This window comes from Panthera onca, chromosome B4 (genome assembly GCF_046562875.1).
Source record: "Panthera onca isolate mPanOnc1 chromosome B4, mPanOnc1 haplotype 2, whole genome shotgun sequence".
In the NCBI taxonomy this organism is placed as follows: Eukaryota; Metazoa; Chordata; class Mammalia; order Carnivora; family Felidae; genus Panthera; species Panthera onca.
In genome coordinates, this window is record NC_138345.1 from 61,198,430 (window position 1) to 61,223,733 (window position 25,304).

Genomic DNA, 25,304 nt, shown 5'->3' on the forward strand with positions numbered 1-25,304 from the left:
TTGATTCATTCACATTGGCCTCACTATCAACAATGTTGTAACTCATGCTTGAATGAAACTGAACTAACACAAGTATTTCTCTGTAGGTCATATCACAACCCTCCTGCACTTAGGAACACTAGATCACACTTCAGCACTAATGCTTGGGGACCATTTTAAACAATGATGTGAACAAGCACAAATGCAAAAAACAGGACAGTGAATTGATTGTGAAAAAGACCGTGATAGAATGAGAGCTGAAACAAAAAGGTAGAGATCCTCACCTTGTTTGACCTTACCTGGGATATGCATGTTGGGCACTTCAGGTTTATCATCACTCTGCACGGCCACAAATGACTGCTATAAAGTGCCTAGAGTATTGATTTTGGAGTTACAAATAAATTTTGTTTTGTTCATGGTTAAATTTTAAAAGTATTTTATGTAAATTCTTTAACCATAGAACTCTAACATATGGCAAACATCTTTCCATCCCTCTTTTCTTCTTTCTGTTTTTGTTTTTAGAGATTATTAAACATCTGTTAACATTTGTTTGGTGGAGGGACAGCTTTTTGAGGACCAATTCTTACATGTAAACAGTGTTGCTATCATGGTCTATAGGCAAGTCAGGACTGTTTGTCCCTATTAAAAAACTGAGAGAAAAATAAATAATTTTTTTCTTCATGGCATATTTAGCAGAAATATTTGCCATAGATTTTAACTTCCTCAGAAGTGATTTTGGCTTATTTTCAGAGAGTAGTGTTTGAGTTACCTTTAAGCAAAAGATTAAAAAAATAAAAAAAACGCAGCTCCTCTTGCTTTTTTCTTACCCCTAACCCCATTCCCAAAGAATCACAGATCATTTTATCTAATTTCTTAGTAATAAATGGGAAAAAATAAACAGGCAACTCCCAGTCACTAGGGCGCTAATTTAAAAGAACGGGATACTCCCAGAGTGGAATTGGCTGGAATATTTTATTCTTGTCTAGCCTGGATAGCTGTGAGCAGAAAATAATTAGTAATTGATGGCAAGACAGGAAGAGAATCTGATTCATAGATACACACAATCAGAATAATAAGTATTGGAAAATTGGGACATACTCATATTCTACTGGTAACTGTGATTTTTGAAAGAGTTTCTTAAGTTCTCTTGGAACAAACAAGATTTATACTGTATATTATTACACATATTGGACCTTTTAGCAGTGGTTACAGTGTGATTTTTGTAGTTGTGGTTACATTATCTCTTAAAGAAAACTTGTAAAAGGCTTAATAATTCAACTCCACAATTTTGTTTTAGACTAACATTTGGCAGGGTTAGGCTTAGTCCATTGATGACTAATTTATTTTGTAGAGCTTGAAGGATTTTGTTCAAATCCTAATAAATTGTTATTTCTAGCATGCATGATATTTTTTATGAAGAAGCATTTTGGGAAATGTAAATTTAAACAGGAAAAATAGGAAAGTCTATCATTGCTTATGCTTTTGCAGCCACAGATAAACTCATTATTGAATCACCTTAAAGATGAAAAAACCTAGCCCTTGCCAGAATGCTCTGTTGGAAAATTTTTATTTCTGAAGTAAAATGTGATAAGTATTTCAAATTTTTATATTTATATGGATCATTACACGTAAATTTCCATTTTTTTAGAGTTGCTGCTAAGGAACATATTTTCCATTTTTCGATGTATTTATTCAAATGCCTTCTGTAAAAAACCCTTTGTTTTAATAGTGCTATTTTATCTGGATGATATGCAAAATACTTTTCCAGCATCATTGTTGGTTCGAGTTACTGAGTGTTTATTAAAGCCTCAGTATCAAGTAGTTTTTCAATGCCAATTGTCCCTGATTTGAAATGGTAAATTTTGCTATCATTCTTTCAAGTTATGGCATAATTTCGAAGGTAATCCCTATTCCTTGGAGATGTGTTTTCCATGCCAGGAATCATAAAATTATCCATAATACTTCCACTAAATAATGTGCATTTGATGTTTTTCTTTTTAATGAATGTGGTCAGAATCATACGAATTATATGCTATTATCTATCCGACATAAACATTTTCTCATATAGTTATGAATTCTTTACAAACATAACTCCACGATATTCCATTATAGGAATGAGCCATAATTTTCAAAATTATCTCGTTGTATGGTTAGATTATTATTTTTCTTTTCATTACTATTTTAAAATCATGCTATCCCAGAATATCTTTATGTAGAAAAGCCTGTCTTGATCTATGATTTTCTTTTTAGTGTATATTATTAGAAGAGAAATTACTGGATCAGGGGATGAAAATTTAGAGTTAAATCAGTCTCATGAAATGTTGGGCCAAGTTAAATCATCAGTCTTTGGCTCATACTTGACTTACTGCTCAACTTAAATTATACTTAAAAATTTTTGTTATTTGAAACTCATAGAATAGCATCACCTTAAATTTTTGAATTTTTAAATTCAAAAAGTATTTTTGAATTTAAAAAGTATTTTCATCAGGTACTCTTTGTTTGTTTTTTACCTGTTACTTATTCCCAACTTTGAACATTTTCCTTCTAGGATTGTAATATTTCTTACCAACTACTACTGATACTTTTATGTCATAGGTTTTACTGTGAATATTTTTCCTAGATTAATCACTTAATGAACGCTTAATAAGTAGTTAGCAACAAATCACCAGACACTGTTAGGGGAAAAAGCTCTGAACCCAAGAGACAAAGTTTTGAATATATATAGTCTGCCTTTTAGTGGCAGTGTAGACATGGAACAAATAGATAATTTTATAGTTTGTCAGGACATAATAAATGCTACTGAAAAAAAATGATGCAGAATAAAGGAGCTGAAAAATGATAGGGTATAATAAAATAATAATGGAAAACCTTTCTCACAATAGGCTTTTTGGAGAGAAAAGTACAGACCTTATGGATCTTGGGCATATGTGGGAGGTGGGGCAGGTAAAGGAAACTGTGTAAAGGTAAGGTTCTATTTCATGTTTTTAGAAAGAGCAAGGAGGTTGGGTTGCTGGAAGAGATAATCATAGTATGTAAGATTAGAAAGATACCATAGTGCCAGATTATGTAAAGCCTTGTAGGCTAAGGTAAGGCCTTTGGATTTCACTCCAATTTACACGGAAAGCTGTTTTAAACAAAAGAGTGATTGGCTCTAATTAAAAAAAATCAAATTACTTTGGCTGCTCTGGAGAAAAGATACAATATAGGTGGCAGAAAACCTGTTGGAGGCTATCGCTGTATTCCAGGGAAGAGAAGAAGATGGTTTGAACTAGGTAGCAGCAAATAAAAGTGGTGATTGAATTCTGGTATGTTTCTAAAGCAGAGTTGGTAGGGATTTCTGACAGACTACTGTGAAGCATGAAGGAGATCCCTTCAGATCTTTGGTCTGAGAAGCTTGAACAATTCCCATTGCCTGACATGGGAAATCTGAGGGAAGAAAATGTTTGAGGGGGAGAGGGAATCTGTTCAGCGGGGAGAAAGTTAAATTTGAGATGACTTTTAGTCATCCAGTTAGATATGTAGAATAGGCAATAGGTATAAGAGTCTGGAGCTAGAGGCTTGGGGCTGGAGCATTTAAACAACACAACTAGATGAGATTAGCTTCAACATAAATGTCAGTAGAGAGGTTTGAACCCTAAGAGGCTATATTCAGCCAGACATGAGCCAGAATGCTGAGGTTTAAATTTTAGCTCAGCTTCTTAATAAGCTTTAGCTATTTGGTTAAGTTCATGCTGCTTGCTCCTAATGACCTTCAATTTCCTCAACTATAAAATAAGAATAAACATAGTACTTATTAGGGTTATTGTGTTATGTGTGTTAAAATGCATACTACTTAGAGCTATGTTTGGCACATAGTAGACTCTATATCCGCGGTTCTGAAACATTGTGGTATTTAGGACCATTTTACGCCTATCAGAATCGTCGCGGATCCCAAAGAGCTTTTGATTTTGTGGGTTTATTGATATTCACCATATTATATTATAAAACTGAAATTTAAAAAAATATGTGTTAATTTATTTAAGAAACAGTAGTAAATCACATAGAATAATATTTTTAATTTTTTTTTAACGTTTATTTATTTTTGAGAGAAAGAGACAGAGCATGAGTGGGAGGGGGCAGAGAGAGAGGGAGACACAGAATTGGAAGCAGGCTCCAGGCTCTGAGCTGTCAGCACAGAACCCAACAAGGGGCTTGAACCCACGAACAGTGAGATCATGACCTGAGCTGAAGTCAGACGCTCAACTGACTGAGCCACCCAGGCACGCCTAAATAACATTTTTAAATGAAAACATCACTATATTTTCCAAACTAAAAATGAATTTAGTGAGAGGAGTAGCATTGTACATTTCTGCAAATCTCTTTACTCTCTGATTTCATGGAAGGCCTCTGGATTCTCTTATCTTCTGGTTTGTTCAGTCTTTGGTGATATCACAGGTTTTTCCATGTTTGGAAAAATCCATTGTATATTCATGAGAGAATGAGAGTAAAAAGGACAAATAATATCTCAGTATTTTTATGAAAATAGTTTGAGTTTGTGAACTTTCTGACAATATTGCAGGAACACCAGTGAATTAGAATTCTGTGCTGTTGTAACAGCCCACATTCCTTGGCTCATGGCCTCCTTCCATCTTCAAAGCCAGAAATGACTGGTTGTGGCTTTCTCCTATCTCATCTCTCTGACCCAGAACGTTCTTTTGCTCTCTTCCACATTCAGGGACTCTTGTGATGGTATTGGACTCGCCAGGATAATCTCCCTATTTTAAAGCCAGCTGATGGCAATGCTAATTCCATTTGCTACCTCAATTCCCCTTTGCCATGTAACCTGAGATATTCACGGGTTCCAGGAATTAGGATGTATTTATCTTTGGGAAACCATTATTTGGCCTATTACACTCAGGATTCCTTTGAAAACTTCAGTTCTGTGTAGCCATTTCTTGTTATTAGTTAATCATCCCCATTATCATTACTTCTGGAATTTGAAGCACTCCAGTATTCGGAGAAGATGAAGAAGAGTTAGTAAAGGGAGATTTTTGGATGAAGTAGCCAGGAGGGTAGAAGGAGAACTGAGAAGTTGGCTGTCTTGGCCAAGAGAAGACAGAGTTTCTGAAAGGAGAGAATGGTCCAGTGTGTCAGATGTTGCTGAAAGTTTAGTTAGAAAGGAAGACTGAGAAATGACTATTGTATAGGTGTGTTAGGCAAAATAATGCGCCTCCCATCCCCAGATGTCCACATCTTAAATCCCAGAATCTGTGAACATATTGCCTTCTATGGCAAAAGAGACCTTACAGATGTGATTAAGATTCTGTAGTTTGACATAGAGAAATTATCCTGTATTATCTTGTGTGAGCCCAATTTAATCACATAGCTCTTAGAAGTAGAGGAACTTTCATGGCTGTGGTTCATGTGTGCGTGTGCATGTGTACGTGTGTGTGTATGTGCGTGTGCATGTGTGTGTGAGAGAGAGAGAAAGCGAAAGATAGAAGAGAGGCATGAGAAGAATTTGACATCCTGTTGCTGGTTCTGAAATGTAGAAACTGTGTGCAAGGAACTGAATTGTGGCAACAGCAACGAAAGGGATCTTCCCTAAAGCCTCCAGAAAGGAACACAGTCTTGCCTAACACCTTGGTTTTAACCCTGTGAGACCTATGTTGACTTGTAACTTATAGAACTGTAAGGTAATAAGTTGGTGTTGTTATAAGTCATTAGGTTTGTAGTCATTTGTATGGCAGCAATGGAAAACTAATGCAGTAGGCCATTTGTTATCTTGATGAGCAGTTTTGGTATTTTGGGGCAATGAAGCCTGCTGGAGTGGATTTAAGAGAGTGGGAGGAAGGGAAATGGAGGCACAAGGAGTAGAGACAATACTGCAGTGCATGTGGGATAAGGGATTTTTTTAATAGAAAATAATATAGTTTCAAAAAATATTGTAGCACGTTTATATCATTATAGGATTGATTGAGTTGAATGTGAAGATTGATGATCAAGTGAAGGAGGTGAGGAGGGGAGGGGAGTTGAAAGTCCTTGACTAGATAAGTGAGTGTGTGCGAGCCAGTAGATTAGTAAGAAGTGTTATCTTCTGGTGGAACTGTGCTCTTCAGTTCTTTATAATATGGGTATATCTTGTTTTATTCCACTTAGGTTTTTGGCAACCTTTGTTTGAGCAAATTTATTGATGCCTCTTTTCAACAGGATTTGCTTATTTCATGTCCCTGTATCACATTTTGGTAATCCTCACAATATTTCAAGCTTTTTCATTATTATTATATTTGTTATGGCAATCTATGATCATTGGTGTTTTGATGTTACTATTGCAATTGTTTTCGGATACCATGAACTTCACCCATGTAAGGTAGTGAGCTTAATAAATGTGTGTGTTCTTACTGCTTCAGCTGGTCTCCTTTCCCTCTCCCCTAGGCCTCCCTATTTATTCCCTCAGACACAATAATATTTAAATTAGCTTAATTAATAACCCTACAATGACCTCTAAGTATTTAGGTGACAGGAAGAATTACACATGTCTTACTTTCAGTCAAAAGCTAGTGGGGCACCTTGTGACCCAGTTGGTTGAGTGTCTGACTCTTGATTTTAGATCAGGTCATGATGTCAGGATCATGGGATCAGGACCTGTGTTGGTCTCTGTGTTGAGTGTGGATCTTCCTTAAGATTCTCTGTCTCCTTGTCTCTCTCTCTCTGTCTGTCTCTCTATCTCTCCCTCGCTCTGCCCATCTCCCCTCTCTCAAATGAACAAACACAAAAGCTAGAAATGAATAGGCTTAGGAAGGCATGCTGAAAGCCAAGATAGGCTGGAAGCTAGGCTTATTGCACCAAATAGTTAGCCAAGTTGTGAACGCGAAGGAAAGTTCTTGAAAGAAATTAAAAGTGCTACTGTTGTAAACCCATGAATGATATGAGTAATAAAACATCCTTACTGCTGATAGGGAGAAAGTTTTAATAGTCTGGATAAATGATCAAATCAGCTACAATATTCCCTAAACTGAACCTACTCCAGAGCAAGGCCCTAACTCTTCATTTCCATGAAGGCTGAGAGAGGTGAGGAAGCTAGGGAAGAAAAGTTGGAAGCTAGCAGAGTTTGGTTTATGAGGTTTAGGAAGGAGGCCATCTCCATAACCTCAAAATGCAAGGTGAAGTAGCAAGTGCTGATGTAGATGCTGTCGCAAGTTATCCAGAAGGTCTAGCTAAGATAATTAATGAGACTAAACAGCAGATTTTCATTGTGGATGAAACAACCTTCTTTTGGAGGAGGATGCCATCTGGGACTTTCATAGCTAGAGAGAAGTCTGTGCTGTCTTCACATCTTCAAAGGACAGGCTGACTCTCCTATTAGGGGTTAATGCGCCTGGTGACTTAAAGTTGAAGCCAACGCTCATTCACCATTCCAAAAGTTCTAGGACCCTTAAGAGTTCGTTAAATCTACTCTGCCGGTGCTCTATCAATGGAACAAAAAAGCCTCGATGACAGCACATTTGCTTATAACATGGTTTATTGAATATTTAGAGCCCACTGTTGAGACCTACTACTCATAAAAGAAGATTCCTTTCAAAATATTACTGCTCATTGATTACATACCTAGTCATCCAAGAGCTCTGATAGACGTGAACAATGAGATTCATGTTGTATTTATACCTGCCAACAACATCCGTTCTGCAACCTGTGGATCAAGGAGTAATTTTGACTTTCAAGGCTTATTATTTAAGACATACATTGGGTAAGGCTACAGCTGCTATAGGTAGTGATTCTTCTGATGGATCTGGGCAAAGTTAATTGAAACCTGGAAATGATTCACCATTCTAGATGTCATTAACAATACTTGTGATTCATGGAAAGAGGTCAAAATATCAACATGAACAGGACTTTGGGAGAATGGATTCTAACCCTCATGGATGACTTTGAGGAGTTCAAGACCTTGGTGGAGGAAATACTGTAGATGAGGTGGAAATAGCAAGAGAGCTAGAATTAGAAGTGGAGCCTGAAGATGTGACTGCATTTGTGCAATCTCATGACAAAACTGTAACAGATGAGGAGCTACTTCTTATGGATGAGCACAGAATGTGGTTTTTTGAGATGGAATCTATGCCTGGTGAAATGCTGTGAAAATTATTGAGATGACAGAAAGGATTGAGAATAGTAAATCAACTTAGCTGGTAAAGGGTTTGAGAGGATTTGACTCTAATTCTGAAAGAAGTTCTGCTGTGGGTAAAATGTTCTCAAACAGCATCACATGCTACAGAGAAATCATTCATGAAAGGAAGAGTCAGTGTGGTAAACCTATCATTATTGTCTTACTTTAAGAAATTGCCACAGCCACCTCAACCTTCAACCATCTCCCTGGCCATTCAAAAACCATGAACATCAGGGCAAGACGCTCCTCTAGCAAAAAGATTAGGGCTTGCTGAAATCTCAGATGTTGGTTAGCGTTTTTAGCAATATATATTTTTAAAGTTCTATTTACTTTTGGAAGAGAGAGAGAGTGCACAAATGGGGGTGAGGAGGGGCAGAGAGAGAGAGGAGAGGGAGGAAATCCCAAGCAGGCTCTGCACTGTCAGCACAGAGCCCAATGAGGGGCTTAAACCCATGAACTATGAGATCATGACCTGATCCGAAGTTGGACGCTCAATTGACTGAGCTACGCAGGTGCCCAGCAATAACTCTTAATTAAGAATGTACATACACTGTTTTTTCAGACGAAATGCTATTGCACACTTAATAGACTACAGTATAGTGAAGACATAACTTTATCTGCACCGGACACCAAAAAATTAATTGACTCCCTTTATTGCAGTGTTCCCTTTGTTGTAGTGGTCTGGGACTAAACCAGACATATCTTTGAGCTGTGCCTGTATTCATTTCCTCCTATTTTTTTGTTTTAAAAGAGAAAAGGTATCATATGCTCTTTTACTTAAGAACGTATCTTAGGTTATTTCATTTCAGTGTAATAAGTTTCTTAATAATCTATTGAATAAAAAAACTTTTTTATTTGGTAAGTTCCCCATGGTAATAATTTTAGTGGTTTCTGACCTTTTATTTCTGTCCCCTTGTACAGGTAACCTCATGCATTTGGTAGACATTGTTACTTAATATGGAGAGTCTGGGTTTTATGGTTATTTATTCATTTACCTTATATAGTTATTGCAGAATGTAAGATCTAATGCAGGTAATGCTTCCATCTTTAGGTCTTATTAAAATTATAAATATAGTTTAAAGAGTCATATAATTCTCAACACTTTATTATGAAAGCAACATTTCCAGGTGTTTTCCCTGCTCCTGCCATTTTTCTGCCCACCACCCCCAGTAGCAACCACTTTCTTTTTTTTTTTTAAATGTTTATTTATTTTTGAGAGGGAGACAGAGTGTGAGCAGGGGAATGGCAGAGAGAGGAAGAGACACAGAATCCTAAGCAGGCTCCTGGCTCTGAACTGTCAGAACAGAGCCCGACATGGGGCTCAAACTTGTAAACCAAGAGATCATGACCTGGGCCAGAGTCAGATGCTCAACCACCTGAGCCACCCAGGTGCCCCGCAACCACTTTCAACATGTTAAATTAGTATTTTTGCCCATATATATATTTTTCTTTCTTTCTTTTCTTTTCTTTTTTTTAGATTGAGAGAGAGTGAGCAAGCAGGGGAGGGGCAGAGAGAGAAGGAGAGAGAATCGTAAGCAGTCTCCACATGCAGTGCAGAGCCCGATGCAGGGTTTGATCTCACGACTGTGAGATCATGATCTGAGCCGAAATCAAGAGTTGGATGCTTAACTGACTGAGCCACCCAGGTGCCCCTATGCCAGTATTTCCAAGTAGCACTTAAAATATATTGCTACTTTTGGATATTTTATTTGCCATAAATTCTTGTGTCCAATCTATACTTAGAGACTCTTTATTCTTTCACTATAGTTATATCATAAATTTTATCAGATCAGTATTTAGTATTTACATTATAATGGTTATGTAAATGTTATTGATACTTAAATCACATATTATACTTGCTTGTCTTTTCTTGATCAACCTTTTATTTATCTTTAAGGGAATATTATTTTTTGTGTATTCTTATTCATTATGATTTTTTTCATGCAATTGTTCTGTTAATTTTTATTGTTAACTCATATATATTTGATCGCAGTTAATTAAATTTCTGGGCCCTACTTGAGAATTCTGTCTTTCACAGGTGTTTTATGCTTGTTTTTCTTGGGAGCAGGGAGTATCAGCTGGCCTGGCACTATCCTGGTACATTTTTCAGGGTCTCTATTGTACTGTAATTGTCTAATAACTAGTTATTTTTATTTGGTGCCACCTTAGGACTTGCTATTCTGATTGAAAATCCTGTAGTGGCCTTGTCCTTGAGACAACTTTGACTTTTTAGGAATGCTTCCTGTATAAAAATTGGGTTTCAGTTCACGCTTTTTAAAAACTATTTTGCTCTTTGGAAATTTCCTTACTTTCTGTAAACAAAGCAATATTGTAAATATTAAGCTGTGTGGATGATCTAGTTGTGTTTTTCCTGGAGGCCGTTTTAAGTTTGTATTAGTGCTGGAGATAAGTTCCTAGCCCATGTTTGTCCATTGTGGAGGAACTTGAGGCATCCCTTTAGTGTATAATGTTTGGATCTCGGAAGTTCCTTGTATGAACTTTGTTATTTGGATTACAATCTCTATTATCTCTTCTCTGTAACACCATTATTTGGGTCCTGGATCCACTGTATCTGTTTCCCATTCCTTTATTTCTTCTCTCCTTTCTGGAGAAGAGAAACTTTCACTTTACTTTTCAATTCTTCTTCTGATGTTTTCATACATACTATGTTTTGAATTCCCAAGAGTTTTGTTTGTTCTTTTTTTTTTTTATAGCATTTGGTACTTGTTTTATGGATGTTATATCTTTTATTTATTTGAAGTTGTTGATGTTACTATTTTTTTATTCTTACATAATGTTTCTTTCAAGATGCTTTTTTTCCCCTTTGTTGTTACTGTTACTGTGTTCTGGCTTTAAAAGAATTTTTTTAATGTTTTTATTTATTTTTGAGACAGAGAGAGACAGAGCATGAGCGGGGGAGGGGCAGAGAGAAGGGGAGACACACAATCCGAGACACAGAATCCGAGCTGTCAGCACAGAGCATGATGCGGAGCTTGAACTCATGGACTGTGAGATCATGACCTGAGCTGAAGTCGGACGCTCAATTGACTGAGCCCCAGGCGCCCCAGCTGTGTTCTGGCTTTTTTTTTTTTTAAGTTTATTTATTTTTGAGAGAGAGAGAGAGTAGGGGAGGGGTAGAGAGAGAATCCCAACCAGTCTCCCTGCTGTCAGCTTGGAGCCCAATGCGGGACTCGAACCCACGAACCACGAGTTCTCGACTGGAGCTGAAATCAAGAGTCGGACAATTAACCGACTAAGCCACCTAAGTGGCCCATTAGAGGCTTTCTTTAAATGACTGATCTACAGCTCACTCTCTGTCTCTTTCCCTTTTTTTTTTTAAGTTTATTTATTTATTTTGAGAGAGAGCATGCATGCATGCATGTGAGTGGAAGAAGGGCAGAGAGAGGGGGAGGGAGAGAATCCTAAACAGGCTCTGTGCTGAGAGCACAGCCTGACACAGGCTCAATTTCATGAACTGTGCGATCGTGATCTGAGCCCAAACCAAGAGTCGGACCTTAACTGACTGAGCCACCCAGCCATCCCCATAACTATCTCTTCTAAAGAGTGGGGCACAGAAGGTTGACTGGAAGTTCTGTGTTAGTGAATGGGCTTGTTATAGAGGAGGCTTCACTGTAGGGTTTTCTGACAAGGTTGTTGATTGTCACTTTTCCATCGTCAGTGTTTTTAAGCAGGGCTGGCTTCATGAGCATGCAACTTGTGCAGTTGCACAGCGCCCTGTGATTTCAGGGATACCATGCTTGGTTTACTGATGTACTGTTGCCATCTTGAAATTCTTAATTTTTAAGTAAGGGCTCCACATTTATGTTTCATACTGTGACCCACAAATTATGCACTGGTCCTATCTTTTCTTCTAGATTGTATTACATTTTGAATAGAAGGCCTGTTTAGTCTCCTACCTGCTGAGGATAATCCAACTACACAGGGAAAGATTTCTGGGGTTTACTACTTGATATAAACTTTCAGTAATTCTCCTGTTTTCAGTGGTGGTCTTGCCTTCATCTGTTCCTGGTATTCCCGTGTTGCCCTCTCCAGAGAATTGTCTTTTATTCTTCTACTGTAATTGTGTAGGAGTAGTCTCAGTCCAGGCTTGCTGTATTTCTGCTGGTACAACATTCTTAAAAACCTCATGCATCTTCTGTGGAAGTTGAGGAGATTCATGCCTTAGACAGATGGGTTCTCCACAGATCTTTCTACATAATGCTATTTATTTTTCTGGCAGATGTTTGATTGGGTTCATGACTCACATAAGTAGTTTCTTGAGCAAACACTGTCTGATCAAACCTTTGACCTTCTCTCAGAGCCATTTATTGATGTGAATTTCCTAATTCTAGCATCATTTGCTATTTGGATAGACTGAGAACCTCCCAAATGATCAAGTGTTGGTTTCTTTTTGCTTAACATATCCTTTCTCTATTTATCTCTTTCTTCTTGCATTTTACCATATGCAGCAAGGAGAAGACAGACTACTACACCTTCAATACTTTGCTTAGAAATCTCCTCAGCTAAATATGGAAGTTTTACTTTGCACCCAATAGTAGAACACAATTCAGCCAGGTTTTCTATCACTCTATATAACAAAGATCACCTGTCACCTAGTTTCCAATAACATGTATCTCATTTTCTTCTGAGACCTCACAGAAGCATCCTTAACATTCACATTTCTACCAAGATTCTGTTCATGATGATATATCATTTTTCTAACTTGATAGCTTTTGCTACTTTACTCTTCACTTCCTTCTGAGCCCTTACCAGAATTGCCCTTAACATCCATATGTCTACCAGCCACCTCTTGAAAGCACATGAGGTGTTTTCTTGTCTAGCACCACAGGATTCTTCCAGCCTCTGTCTACTACCCAATTCCTAAGCTACTTCCCCATTTTTAGGTGTTTGTGTAGCACCCCTATTCTTGGCACCAAAATCTGAATTACTTTCCTGAAACTGATATACTAGAGTTCCATCAACTTAGTGGCTGGAAACAGCAGAAATTTATTCTCTCACAGCTGTGGAGGTCCTAAGTCTAAAATCAACATGTTGTCAGGGCTCTACTCCCTCCACAGGTTCTGGGTGAGAATCTTTCCATGCCTCTTCCTGTGTCTGCTGGCTTGTGGCAGCATAACTCCCATTTCTGCCTTATCTTCACATGGCTTTCCCCTTTGTATCACTGTGTCTCAACTCTCACTCTCCTTTCTCTTAGAAGGAAACTAAATAGTACTTAGGGCCCACTCTAAAATCTGAGGTGATCTGATCTTATGATGCTTAATTGTATCTTAGTGAAAACCCTATTTCCAAATTTTATTACATTCACAGATATCAGGGATTAGGGCCTATCTTCCACCTATGATAAGCACTGAAGGTGAATTTCAGTGTATTTAAAATTGTGAAAGTATATTATAATATTGTGGACAGAAACACTCACGATATAAAAACAAATGACCAAAACATATAGTGATTTTTCTTGTTAAGCCATTTTTCTTCTCTTGAGCAAGCTATTAAATATTTTAGAAGCTGTATTATTAGAAGGGCCCTTTCTATTACCAGAATTAAAATACAATCAAACTTTGGAGGGTAAGCTTAAAATGAAAAAAGTCATAAAAATTGGAAGAGTTTTAGAGAGGTTCACATCCTTATTGATTGTTATGTTGTTTGTAGATTTATTGTATGTATAAGGCATAAGTCTTTTCTTTAAACATTGGCTGGCGAAGGATTGTTCTTGGGTACTCTCAAAGTAGGGAGGATTTGTTGTAATCATCCTGGTACAAGTGGTGCAGCCCTTTTTATGATCACAAACTATGTGCTTGTCTGTTCTTGCCTTTCTCCTTGCCTTTCTCCTTCCTTTGTTCCCTCTTTTCCTTCATCTCTCTTCCCTCCTTTCCGCTTCCTTCTTTTTTCCCCTGCTTGGCTTGAGTTAGTTTTGTTCATCTGCTTCTCAAAGCACTTTGTTTTTCATAACTTTAACAAAGTTGATGATAAATAGTCATTTCTTTTAAATCTGGTGCAGAGTGGAGTTTATACCTTTCCTATTGGAGCAAATAATAAAGTGGCATTGAAGTAGCAGTTGGAATAGGACCAGGCCAATCAACAAATTAGCCAGGAATTTAGCCAGAGTTATGCAAGAGGCGATTATTCTCAGGCTGTGCAGAATTTGACAATTCTTGAACAGATTGCCATTGGTAGAAGAGATGTGCTAATGGAGAAATGATAATGACAACAATAATGGCACTGTTGTAAATGTATGATCCTCTTTTATGAATTTCACTGGTAATTGTTTTCATATCCAGAGTGATGAATTAGGTGTGACCCGCTTATGTATTCTTAATTTTCTAACTGCTAATTCCTTTCCTTCAAGTTTTGGTTTAGACATGGACATAATATTGTTACATATGGTTTTGTAAGTTAGGGTATAGAAAATTCAATTACTTCTTTGGTAGTGTGAATAAAGTGTGAGTTTCTTTGCATACCTTCATCATTGTATTTGTTTGGAAACTTCCATAAGGAGTTTTTGTTATCTTGTTTTTGATTGAGAGGATTTAGCAAAGCTGATAGTTTTGGAATCTGTTGATGAAATCCATACAGTGTGTTAAGGCAGCCATTAATGGGCTAGGTCCAGAGTTGAAAACTAATTCTTTGAAAAATTTTGGGAATCTGAAGCTAAAAGCACAGATATATTAACCTATGTGTTTCAGTACTGGGTATAGTTTACTATGGCGAAAGTGCTCTATTTCCATTTGTAATACTACTTTATACCTTTAAAGTGATTCTTACATGATTTTGTTACTTTTTTTCTCCTATTTTATGTTTGGCTAAATATTTGAATTCATCTGTGGATTGACTTGGTATCATTTTGAAGGATTTTGTTATAGGCTGTTATTTGTTACTCATTGTATAGAGGGACTAAGAAATGAAGTAGAATGAGGAGATAAGAGATGAAGCATTTGTTCATTGGGAAAGACTTCTTGTCGTATAATGCTGTGTCATGCCAGTGAAGCCTACTTTTTTAAAGAAATTAAGTAGGCCTGTTGTAATTGTCAACTATAGGGTCAGTGAGAGATGGAGAAATGGTGTTTTGTCATTTTTGTTATGTTTTGACAGAGTAGATGCATATGGGATTATCTGTTCTTATTTGTGCTTCTCTGACATTTATAGTTAGTTAGGTTACTTCGGTGTGTTGGATTCTATAGATTTTGGTGTGTTAGTTGTGGTTCTGACCATTTCTCAGTCAGAACCTTTTCAGTGCATTGGTTGGTTGTTATCCCATTATCTTTATTTTGCTTTCTTGCCCTGCAAATTTCCTTTTGGAATATCTGGAAGTGTTTATAGCTGCCTTATCCAATATAGTTGATTAGTTGTTATGAAAGGGATGTAATCTTGTGGCTTCAGAGAAAGTGGTGAAGCCTATATTGGAAAACCTTTCTCAATCAGACATTATTAATTACCTTGTGTAAATTATGTTCACTCTAATTATAGACTTGCTCTTGGCCAAAGAATTTAGAAGGTGAGAAGCAACTGCTTTCTAATAGGTAGAATATAATGGTTAATTGGTCTTTGAAGTTCCATTCCTTCCTTCCTGTTTCTTTCTTCTCTCTCTTTTTAAGTACCGTAGTAAGTCATTCCAAATACATCAATCAAATATTGGCTTTTAACCATCTGTGTGGCACAGGATCCTGTTACTGTGCATTTACTAGATGTGATTAATATGGGTTGTTATACTTGGTTTGTTAATGGCCAACAATAATATAATGTTAATTGAGAAAAGTTTATCAGTTTGTGCCATAAGCTTAGTTTTAAAATTTTTTTTGTATAAATCTTGATTCAAATGCCCAAAATGAGTTTGTCATCAGTATAAAAAAAAGGGCTAATACCCCATTTTTTTGTGTGAAGTACTTATATTTGTTAATTGTATAGTTCCTATTTATATATGTACTTATTCAACAAATAATTTTTCAATATCTATCATGTCCTGGCATATTAAGGGTAGTAGACTCATGTGTATTTAATAATTTTGCCAAGGAGCTACTATCTGGAGTGGTTATGGGTAGTAGAGAATTGTTGGAATGTGCTTTTGATAATCTTTGAAAAGCAACTTACTTTACCACCTTTCTTGTCAGACCAAAATTTCTGGTTGGCAGAATAATTTGATGGATAACTATGTCAAGTTTTTACCAAGAGTAACCAGTTTGTGCCATACTTTAATCAGAATGCATGACTTATGGCATATGAGTCTGCGTGTTATTGAGTTTTACATAGAAAACAAATCTTTTGATAAAGAGTTGGGAATATACTCAAGTTAGTTCAGTCTTTGATGGGATATTTTTCAGTGAACTTTGAGCTATCAGCAGATCTCTTTCAGGCTTCACCCTGCCCTTACAGAACTAAGTGGCCTTGAACAAACTACTTGACCTGTCTAGGCTTCAGTTTCCTCATTTACAAAATGACTGAATTGGAATGGCTTACCTTTCAAGTCTCTTCTTATTTAAAAAGTCTATAATTTTATTTAAGGTGAAAGCATTTTCCTGAATCTTCCCTTTCTAGTGATGCTTTTGGGTTTGACATTTTGAAAGAAAGTTATCATTGTGGTTAAATTTGGTTTTGACTACTTTGAAGATAGGTTGTAAATTTTTGGCTCTATATTCTGAAATAAAAATTTCAGGCCATGTAGGACTATCTGGTTATTCCTGTGTTTTCTTTTGGTAACTAGGCAGCCTTCTGTGTTACAATGTGGTTGTATGATTATGGTCAATAACTTTGAAGTAAGCAAAGGGAGGTCGATTGGTCTAGTTTTAGCATACTGTATCATAGAATAGCATGAAGAAAATTGGAAGGGTATTTTAGAAAATGATTGAATCCAACTCTGTCATTTAACAGGTAAAGAAACATGCCCAAAAATATTTGTTAATTTATATGCTGAACTTGTATCAGGAAAAGAATGTTGATCATAATCTCATTCATTCACTTAACAGACATGTATGTTAGTCTATTAAGTAACCTCCTTTCGAAACCCAGGTTTTAAATACATTTTTAATATACTTATTATGATAGAAAATTCTCTGTCTTTGATGAAGAATGAAACCCCTTTTTCACTTCCCAAATGTATTTGGCCTTCAAGTCCTGTCCACTCCCTCTCTTCTTTATACAGGGCATCATTTGGGATACATATATTCAATGGCAAGTAAAATTTCATCTTCCTGAATTGAACTTGGATTTCTTTCAGATATCCATGTGAAAACCTTAATACATAGTCGGATATATATATCTGGGGATCAGCCATGACAAGGTTGGAGATATAAATTAAGGAGTTGCACATAGATAATATTTAAGGTAATAAAATTAATTTAAGGTCAGTTAGAGGTTGAAGAAGTTAAAGAGGAGATCTGATTCCCAGGGAACCTCTACATTTCAAAGTTACGGCAGTGAAAAGGAGACAACAGAAAAGACAGAAGAAATAGATAGGAAGAGAACCATGTAAACAAAATATTCCAAGAAGGAAGGGGTAGAGTTGGCATGATGATGGCTGAAGCAGTGACTGCAGGATTTTTGAATCTTATCAGATTTTCTTGCAAAATTAGACTAAGATGTTTAAAGAAAAAAAAGTTTTAAGTACTGTATTCAACAACAAAACAAGTAGATGACACTTGTTTGAATGAATTCTAAAGCCTAAGCAATAGAGCTGAACTATTGACAACAATGAGACATATATGTCTATCACATCTGTGCTAGAGTAACACAGCGGAATATAAAGAGGGTTTAGGATGGTCCCAAGTGCTTAGTGATCCAGACAGAAATTGCTGCCCCAGAAGAACCATTGCCAACAGAGTAGAGGACTTAGAAGACAGATCTGAGGATAGCACCTGAAACTGTAAGAGTGCTCTGAGCCCTCATTTCTCTTGGAAGTAAATACCTGGTGAAAGCACCCTTCTTGTACAGAGGTGGATGGTGAAGGGAAATGGTAAGGAGTAGCACAACACACTAAAGGAAGGAGAACGTTCAGGTACTGGTAGAGGAGGGGCTCAGAGAAAGCAGAGATCAGAAAGTACAAGAGAAGTGGCTACCCTGATTAAACACACACACACACACACACACACACACACACACACACACACACACCACGCACTCATGCACTCATGCATGCACATTTTATTACCTTGTAATAACAGTAGAAGAGGAAGCCCTAGAATTATAAAGCTAGGGAGATTGTTTAGGTCCATTTCATTCCTTATTCAGGAACCTCTTCCTAAAAGTCAGTTGGAACATGGAGAGAAAAGGACTGTGGTGAGACCATGTACAAAGATAGAAGCATTTTGAAGAATAACATAAATCAGAAGTAGAATGGTTCAGAAATGAGAAAAGATAACAGTTAAATAAGAAGAGATAACTGACAAACACAAGAAGAGAAGTAAAATTTTAAAAAAACTCACAAAATGAGGACTAAGCTTGAAAGAATAACACAATGAGTGCAGCACTGTAGGAAGAAAGAAAAATAAAAGATGGCACAAAGAAAAATATCAAATAAATGAAGAAAGGATTTGAGAGAAAGGAATAATTATAAGAAATAAGCAAAACAGACCCAGTATGTGTATAACTGCAGTTCCTGAAGAAGAAAAACTGAAGAAGTGAAACAAGTATATGAAGAAACAAAATTAATCAAACTTTCAGGAAATAAAAGAAGACTAGCACCTTAGATTTTGAAAGTATACATGCATATCTGGAGAATAGACCCCAGACAGTCGATTGTGAGAAATATTGTAGTGACTTCAAAGAAAGTAACTTTCAAAAGAACATTTCAGATATTTAAATATAATCACTTCTGCTTTTTATAATTTTGCCCAGGACAGTTCATATTTATGCCTATTATTCTTGTATTATTATATCTAGTATTATTAATACTAACCCCTGTGCTCTCAAAAGTCACCCAGTTTGGAAAATAAATTTTAGGCAACCAAAATGTAAGATAAAGGAAATTACATCCATCTGAGACTTTTAAAAAGCAAATTTCATGCCAAAATATAATATAACACAATTAAAATACTCAAGGGAAGAAGATGTGAGTTGAGGATTTATGTATGGCTAACTAATGTTCAGTTTTAAAAGATGCAAATGGTTCTCAACATTCAAAAACTTAAAGAATGTTATTCTAATGGTCTTTTTATAAGGAATCTTCCTGACACTTCAATGTATTCCAAAAAATAAAATAATAAAACCAGCATTCTCTGATAAAAATGAAACAAAATTATAAATGAATACAAAATCAAAGAAATAAAACACCACCCAGCTTAGAAATTAAAATGACATAAACATACTATTTTTTTCTTTCATCAATTTTTTAATTAACATAAAATTCACATTATATAATATTCATCATTTAAGCCATTTTAAAGTATGTAATTCAGTGGTTTTTAGTATATTCACAATATTGTTAAACAGTCACTAATATCTACTGCCAGACATTTTTATCACCTCAAGAAGAAACCCCTTATGCAGTTACCCCTCATTCCCCCTCCTGCAGCACCCAGCAACTGCTAATCTACTTTCTGTCTCTGGGTTTGCCTATTTTAGACATTTCATATAAAATGGAATCATGCAATATATGGCTTTTGTGTTCGAGTATTTCCATTTAGCATAATGTTTTCAAGGTTTAGCCATGTTATAGCAAGTATGAGTACTTCATTCCACTTGTGGATGAATAATATTCTATTGCATGGATAATTCTGCAGTTTATCCAGCCCATTGGTGTCATTTGCATTGTTTCTGCCTTTTGGCTATTATTAATTACGTCATGATGAACGTTTGTGTACAAGTTTTTGTGCGAATGTATGTTTTCACTGCCCTTGGGTGTATAACTAGGGGTGAAATTTCTGGGATATTTGGTAACCCTGTATTTAATTTTTTGAGGAACTGCTATACTCTTTTACATAATGGATGCACCATTTTGCATTTTCACCAGCAATGTGTGACTGTTTCAGTTTCTTCGCTTCCTTGCTGACACTTTCTTTGTTTTGTGTTACAGCTATCCTAGTGGATTTGAATGGTTTAACTTGAATTTCCATAATAGCTAATGATGTTGGGCATTTGTGTCTTTGGAGAAATATCTATTTAGTTTTTTACCCATTTTAAAATTTGTCTATCTTTTTGTTGCTGAGTTATGAGACTTGTTTTTATATATTCTGGATATTAGAACTTTATCAAATATATTATTTGCAAATATGGAGCGGGTTGCCTTTTTGCCTTCTTATTAGTGTCCTTTGATTCACAAAAGCTTTAAATTTTGATGAAATCTAATTGATGTGTTTTTTTTTTTCTTATTTGCTTGTGCTCATGGTGACTTATTTTCAGAAACCATTGCCTAATCCAAGATTACAAAGATATGCACCTATTTTTCCTTCAAGAGTTTGTTTTAGCTCTTATATTCAGGGATTTATCCATTTTTAGTTAATTTTTATATATCATTGAAGTGGGGTTCCAGATTTATTACTTTTTGTGTGGATTCAATTGTCCCACCATCATCTGTTGATAAGATTATTTCTTTGCTATTGAATTGCCCTTGTTACTTTGTAAAAATAGTTGATTATAGACATATACACTTATTTTGGATCTTCATTTCTATTTTCCATTGAACTAAATCCCTGTCCTTATACTAGTACCACACTGTTTGGTTACTGAAGCTTTGTGCTGAGTTTTGAAATGGAAAACACAAACCCTCCAACTTTGCTCATCTTTTCGAAATTGTTTTAGCTATTCATAATCCCTTGCAATTCTATGTGAATTTTAGGATCAGCTTGTCTGTTTCTGTAAAATAAAGCCACTAGAATTTTGGTAGAGATTGTACTGAATCTATAGATAAATTTGGAGATTAGTCACAACACATTAAGTCTTCCATTCCAGTAACACAGGATATCTTTCCACTTACTAAGTTTCTACAATTTTTTTGTAGTTTTTAATGTAAAAGTTTTGTATTTCTTTGGTAAAATTTATTCCTAGGTACTTTTTCCATGATATTGTAAATAGAAATTTTTTCTTGATTTCATGTTTGGAATTGCAAATGTGTAGAAATACACATGATTTTTGTGTTGACCTTTTATGTTATAACTTTGCTTAACCTGTTTATTAGGCCTAATAGTTATTGTTTATTGGATCTAATAATTCTGTAGTTTCTAGTATATATAAAAACATGTCTTCTGAAAATAGGAATGGTTGCATTTCTTCATCTAATCTAGTATTTTCTTAGGATACCTTTTATTTATATTTTATTTATTTTTCTTGCCTAATGCCTTGTACAGTGTAAAATAAAAGTGTTAGGAGTGGACATCCTTATCTTGTTTCTGATGTTAAGGGAAAGGCTTTTAGTCTCTTGCCAATAGTATGATGTTAGCACAGATGCCTCTTATCAGATAGGTTGAGGATGTTGCTTCCTCTTTTTAGTTTGTTCACTATTTTTATCAAGAAAACATGTTTGATCTTGTGACTGTTTTTTTTGCATACTGAGATGGTCATGTGGGTTTTTTTTCCCTTTTTTTAATATAGTATATTAAATGGATTGCTTTTTGTATGTTGAACCACCTTGGCATTCATGAGATAAATTCCACATGGTCCTTCGTGCATAATCCTTTTAAAATGCTGTTGGATTCTGTTTGCTGCTATTTTATTGAAGAGTTTTACATCTATATTTATAAGGCACATTGTTTTGTACTTTTCTTGTATTTATCTGGCTTTGGATTAATCTAACACTGTTACTCAATCTTTTAGGTTATCAGACTGAAGATAACTATTATATTTTTCATCATCTTTTTATTCCCAAAGTCAGCAGTCTGGCACTTAGTAATTGTATAAATTAAATATGATGCTTACTGAGAAAATTTGGTATGAAACAATGGCATCTGGGAAAATTTTAGGTCATCAGTAACTGTATATTCATAGTACTTGGGAGAATCTACATTTTCTACTTTGATTTATGATGAATATTACTGAATATCTCCATATCATTTAAAAATTATGAAGTACATATTGAATATAATAGTCAAAATTTTAGTTCTGATATGTAAAATGATTATCGAAACCCATTATGTCAGTAATGAGAATTTTCAGCATAATCCAGATAATTCCTTCTCTCTAGAAGATACAGCCATGGATAAAATGTTCATTGTGATTTAAAATGTAATGTCATAGAACATTTTGGTTACTTATGTCTCTTAAGAAAATACCTTTTATATGAATTGCTCAGTACATTGTACTCTGTGCTTTTTTTAAGCACATCAGTACTTTTTTAAATTAATGATTTGTGTCATTATTCAGGACTATAGTTATTGAATTATCAAACCTGATAATTGAAATGGTTCATATTCATCTTTAATTTGTAATTAATTAGGTGAAAGTAGAATACCTTCTCAGTTTTACTTAGTGGATCTAGGGTAATTTGCTTTGCTCAGACCAATTAACTCTAAGGCTTTTGACTTTTTTGGTTCCCAGTTTTCTGAATTTTAAACTGAAGAGACTAGTTAGTAATAGGCATTGTCAAGAGAGAAAAAAAGTAAATTTTTATTTTATTAGTTAAGTTTGGAAAATGCTGGTTTTGGTAAAGTTCAACATAATTCCTTCTCGGTTTGTCTGAAGTTTAATATGTTAATATATGCTGTTCATGTCCATAGTTTGACCATAGTTGCCTATTTTGTATGAGCTTCTCCTAAATCCTTGGCCTGAAAGTGGAACATAAGCATCCCAAGAATTGCCTGAGATGATCCACTATGATATGGAAAGAAGATGTCAGAATACCTATTACTATTTACATTTTTTTAATCTTGAAAAGAGAAAAATCTGTGTTAATATTTAGCACATGGATTGATGCTTTTTGTCCTCCCTAGGTCCTTGTATGAAACAGTCACATATTATTTGTGAGATACCCTGACAATGGGAAGATCCAAAGTGATGAGTTGGTAGTGATACTCTTATTTATTTGCTTGTTTTTAGTGTAAATAGTGTATCACTTGCTTAACCAAGTAATTGGACTATTATTAGTGTTTAGTAAAATAACTCTCATAGAGATGGAAAAATGACTTCAGAAAGATTGCTGAGCCATAGACTGATAATCGTAGCAACAAAAGTCTGTATTTATAACAAGTGCCTCTGGTGATTCTTTGTGTTTAGGCAGTTTTGGGAAATAGTGATTTATTCACACTGAGGTATATAAAGGGATGTACCAGAAACGGGGGATTAGATGTTAATAATGAAAGAGAATCTGTTAAATCAGTAAGGTATAATAAATGAGGGGAGATGATGAATGAGCAAGTGGCAGCAGTAAATGGACAAAAATTATTGGCATTATCTTTCATTCTAAATATAGTTGAAGTTTAATTTTCTCTCACAGTCCATCAGGGTGATGATGCAGTCATTCAGGGTTACAAGCTGGCAGAGGCTGTGCCATCTAAGAACCTGGCTTTCATTGTCATCTTGGGCATTCACATCCACCAGCAAGTAGGGGAAGGAAGGCAGTGTGGAAGACTTGTGTGGGAGGTTTTTGTGATTCAAACCTGAAATTCTGTATGTCACTTCTCTCAACCTGATATTCTTAAAATAAATCCCACTTGGTTGACATGTGTTATTCTAGTAATATATTGCTAGAGTCAGTTAGCTTATACTTTGTTTAGAATTTTAATCTTTGTTTAGAATTTCTGTATTCATAAAAGAATAGTTCATAATTTTATTTTCTTTTAAATATTTTTGCAGAGTTTAGTATAAGGGATATACTGTCCTAATAAAATATGTGGGGAAGTATTGCTTCATTTCCTACTCTCTGGAAGAGTTTGTGTTTGTGTAAGATTTGTTACTTCTTTCTTTTTAATTTTTTTTACTAAAAAAATTATTTAATGTTTATTTATTTTTGCAAGAGAGAGACAGAGCACGAGCAGGGGAGGGTCAGAGAGAGGAAGACCCAAAATCCAAAGTAGGCTTCAGGCTCTGAGCTAGCAGCACAGAGTCCGATGCGGGGCTGGAACCCATGAATCACGAGATCATGACCTGAGTCCAAATCGGACTCAACCGACTGAGCCACCAGGCGCCCCTGTTACTTCTTTCTTAAATGTTTATTAAAATCACCTGTTAAGTAATCTCGTCTTAGAAATTCTTGGTCAGAAGTTTTTTGTTTGTTTTTTTACATTAATGCAACATCAGTTTCTCTTAGGTATATAGGACTATTCAGATTTTTTATTTCATCTTTTTAAAAATTTTGATAAGTTGTGCTTTTTCCTAGGAGATTTTAAATTTTATCTAAAATTTAATTTTTTGAAATATTGTATAGTATCTTAATGTTTTTTAAAAGAAGTATATGTAGGTAAATGTAATATCCTAATTCATGTATGATGTTGGAAATTCGCATTTTTTAATTTTTCTCAATTTTATTTTTATCATCATACTGCATTTCCCTTTTTTTCTTAATTTGGATTATTTTTTTTAAAGATTCTCTTTTGTTACGTGTCTATTTAATCTTTTTACTCTGTCCCATGTTGTTTTAAATGCTTTCATTTTTTGGTGGTTTTTTTTTTTTTTTTTTTTTGTATTTTTTGTTTTGTTTTGTATTTTGTGTTTTCCATAGTTTTTTCCTCTCTTTTTATTGTAGTCTCTTCCCCCGCCCCATCTTTTAGGTCTATAATCCTCCCTTCTGCTGTGTTTCATTTACTGTTACCTCATCTGTTGAGTTATTAATAGTGCATATTTCTCAGCTGTAAAATATCTATTTCATGAATTCCAGTTCTCTGTTGAAAATCTGTATCCTATCAATTTTCTTTATTTCTCCTCTACTTTCTTGAACATATGAATCATAGATGTTTTAAACTCTTTGATAGCTAATATATAAATCCTCCATGGGCCTATTCCTTTGGTCTTTGTGTTTTCTGTGTTTTTGGTCTCATCTGTTGTCATCTCTCTGATACTTTTGTATTGAAAGCTATTCAGAGTGTTTGAAAAATTAGAAAGTCTTTGTAGGATATTAACATTCTCCAAAGAGAGTTCATCCTTTCCTTTCCTAAGAAGGTAGAATGAGGAGGTGATCACCCTAATCCAGTGGTTCTCCAACTTTGTTATGTATTAAACTACTGGTATACATATATTACTGGAGAAGTAATAAAAAATATGTAGAAACCCAAGCTCACTGAAGTAACACAGGCCTTCCTGTCTCTTGATT

At 35.3% G+C, this 25,304-nt stretch overlaps 1 protein-coding gene across 24 annotated transcripts in view; it reads left to right on the forward strand.

Moving 5' to 3' along the window:
• Positions 1–25,304, forward strand: part of CCDC91 (coiled-coil domain containing 91) — a 350,689-nt gene that overhangs the window by 158,284 nt on the left and 167,101 nt on the right. The window lies entirely within an intron of this gene.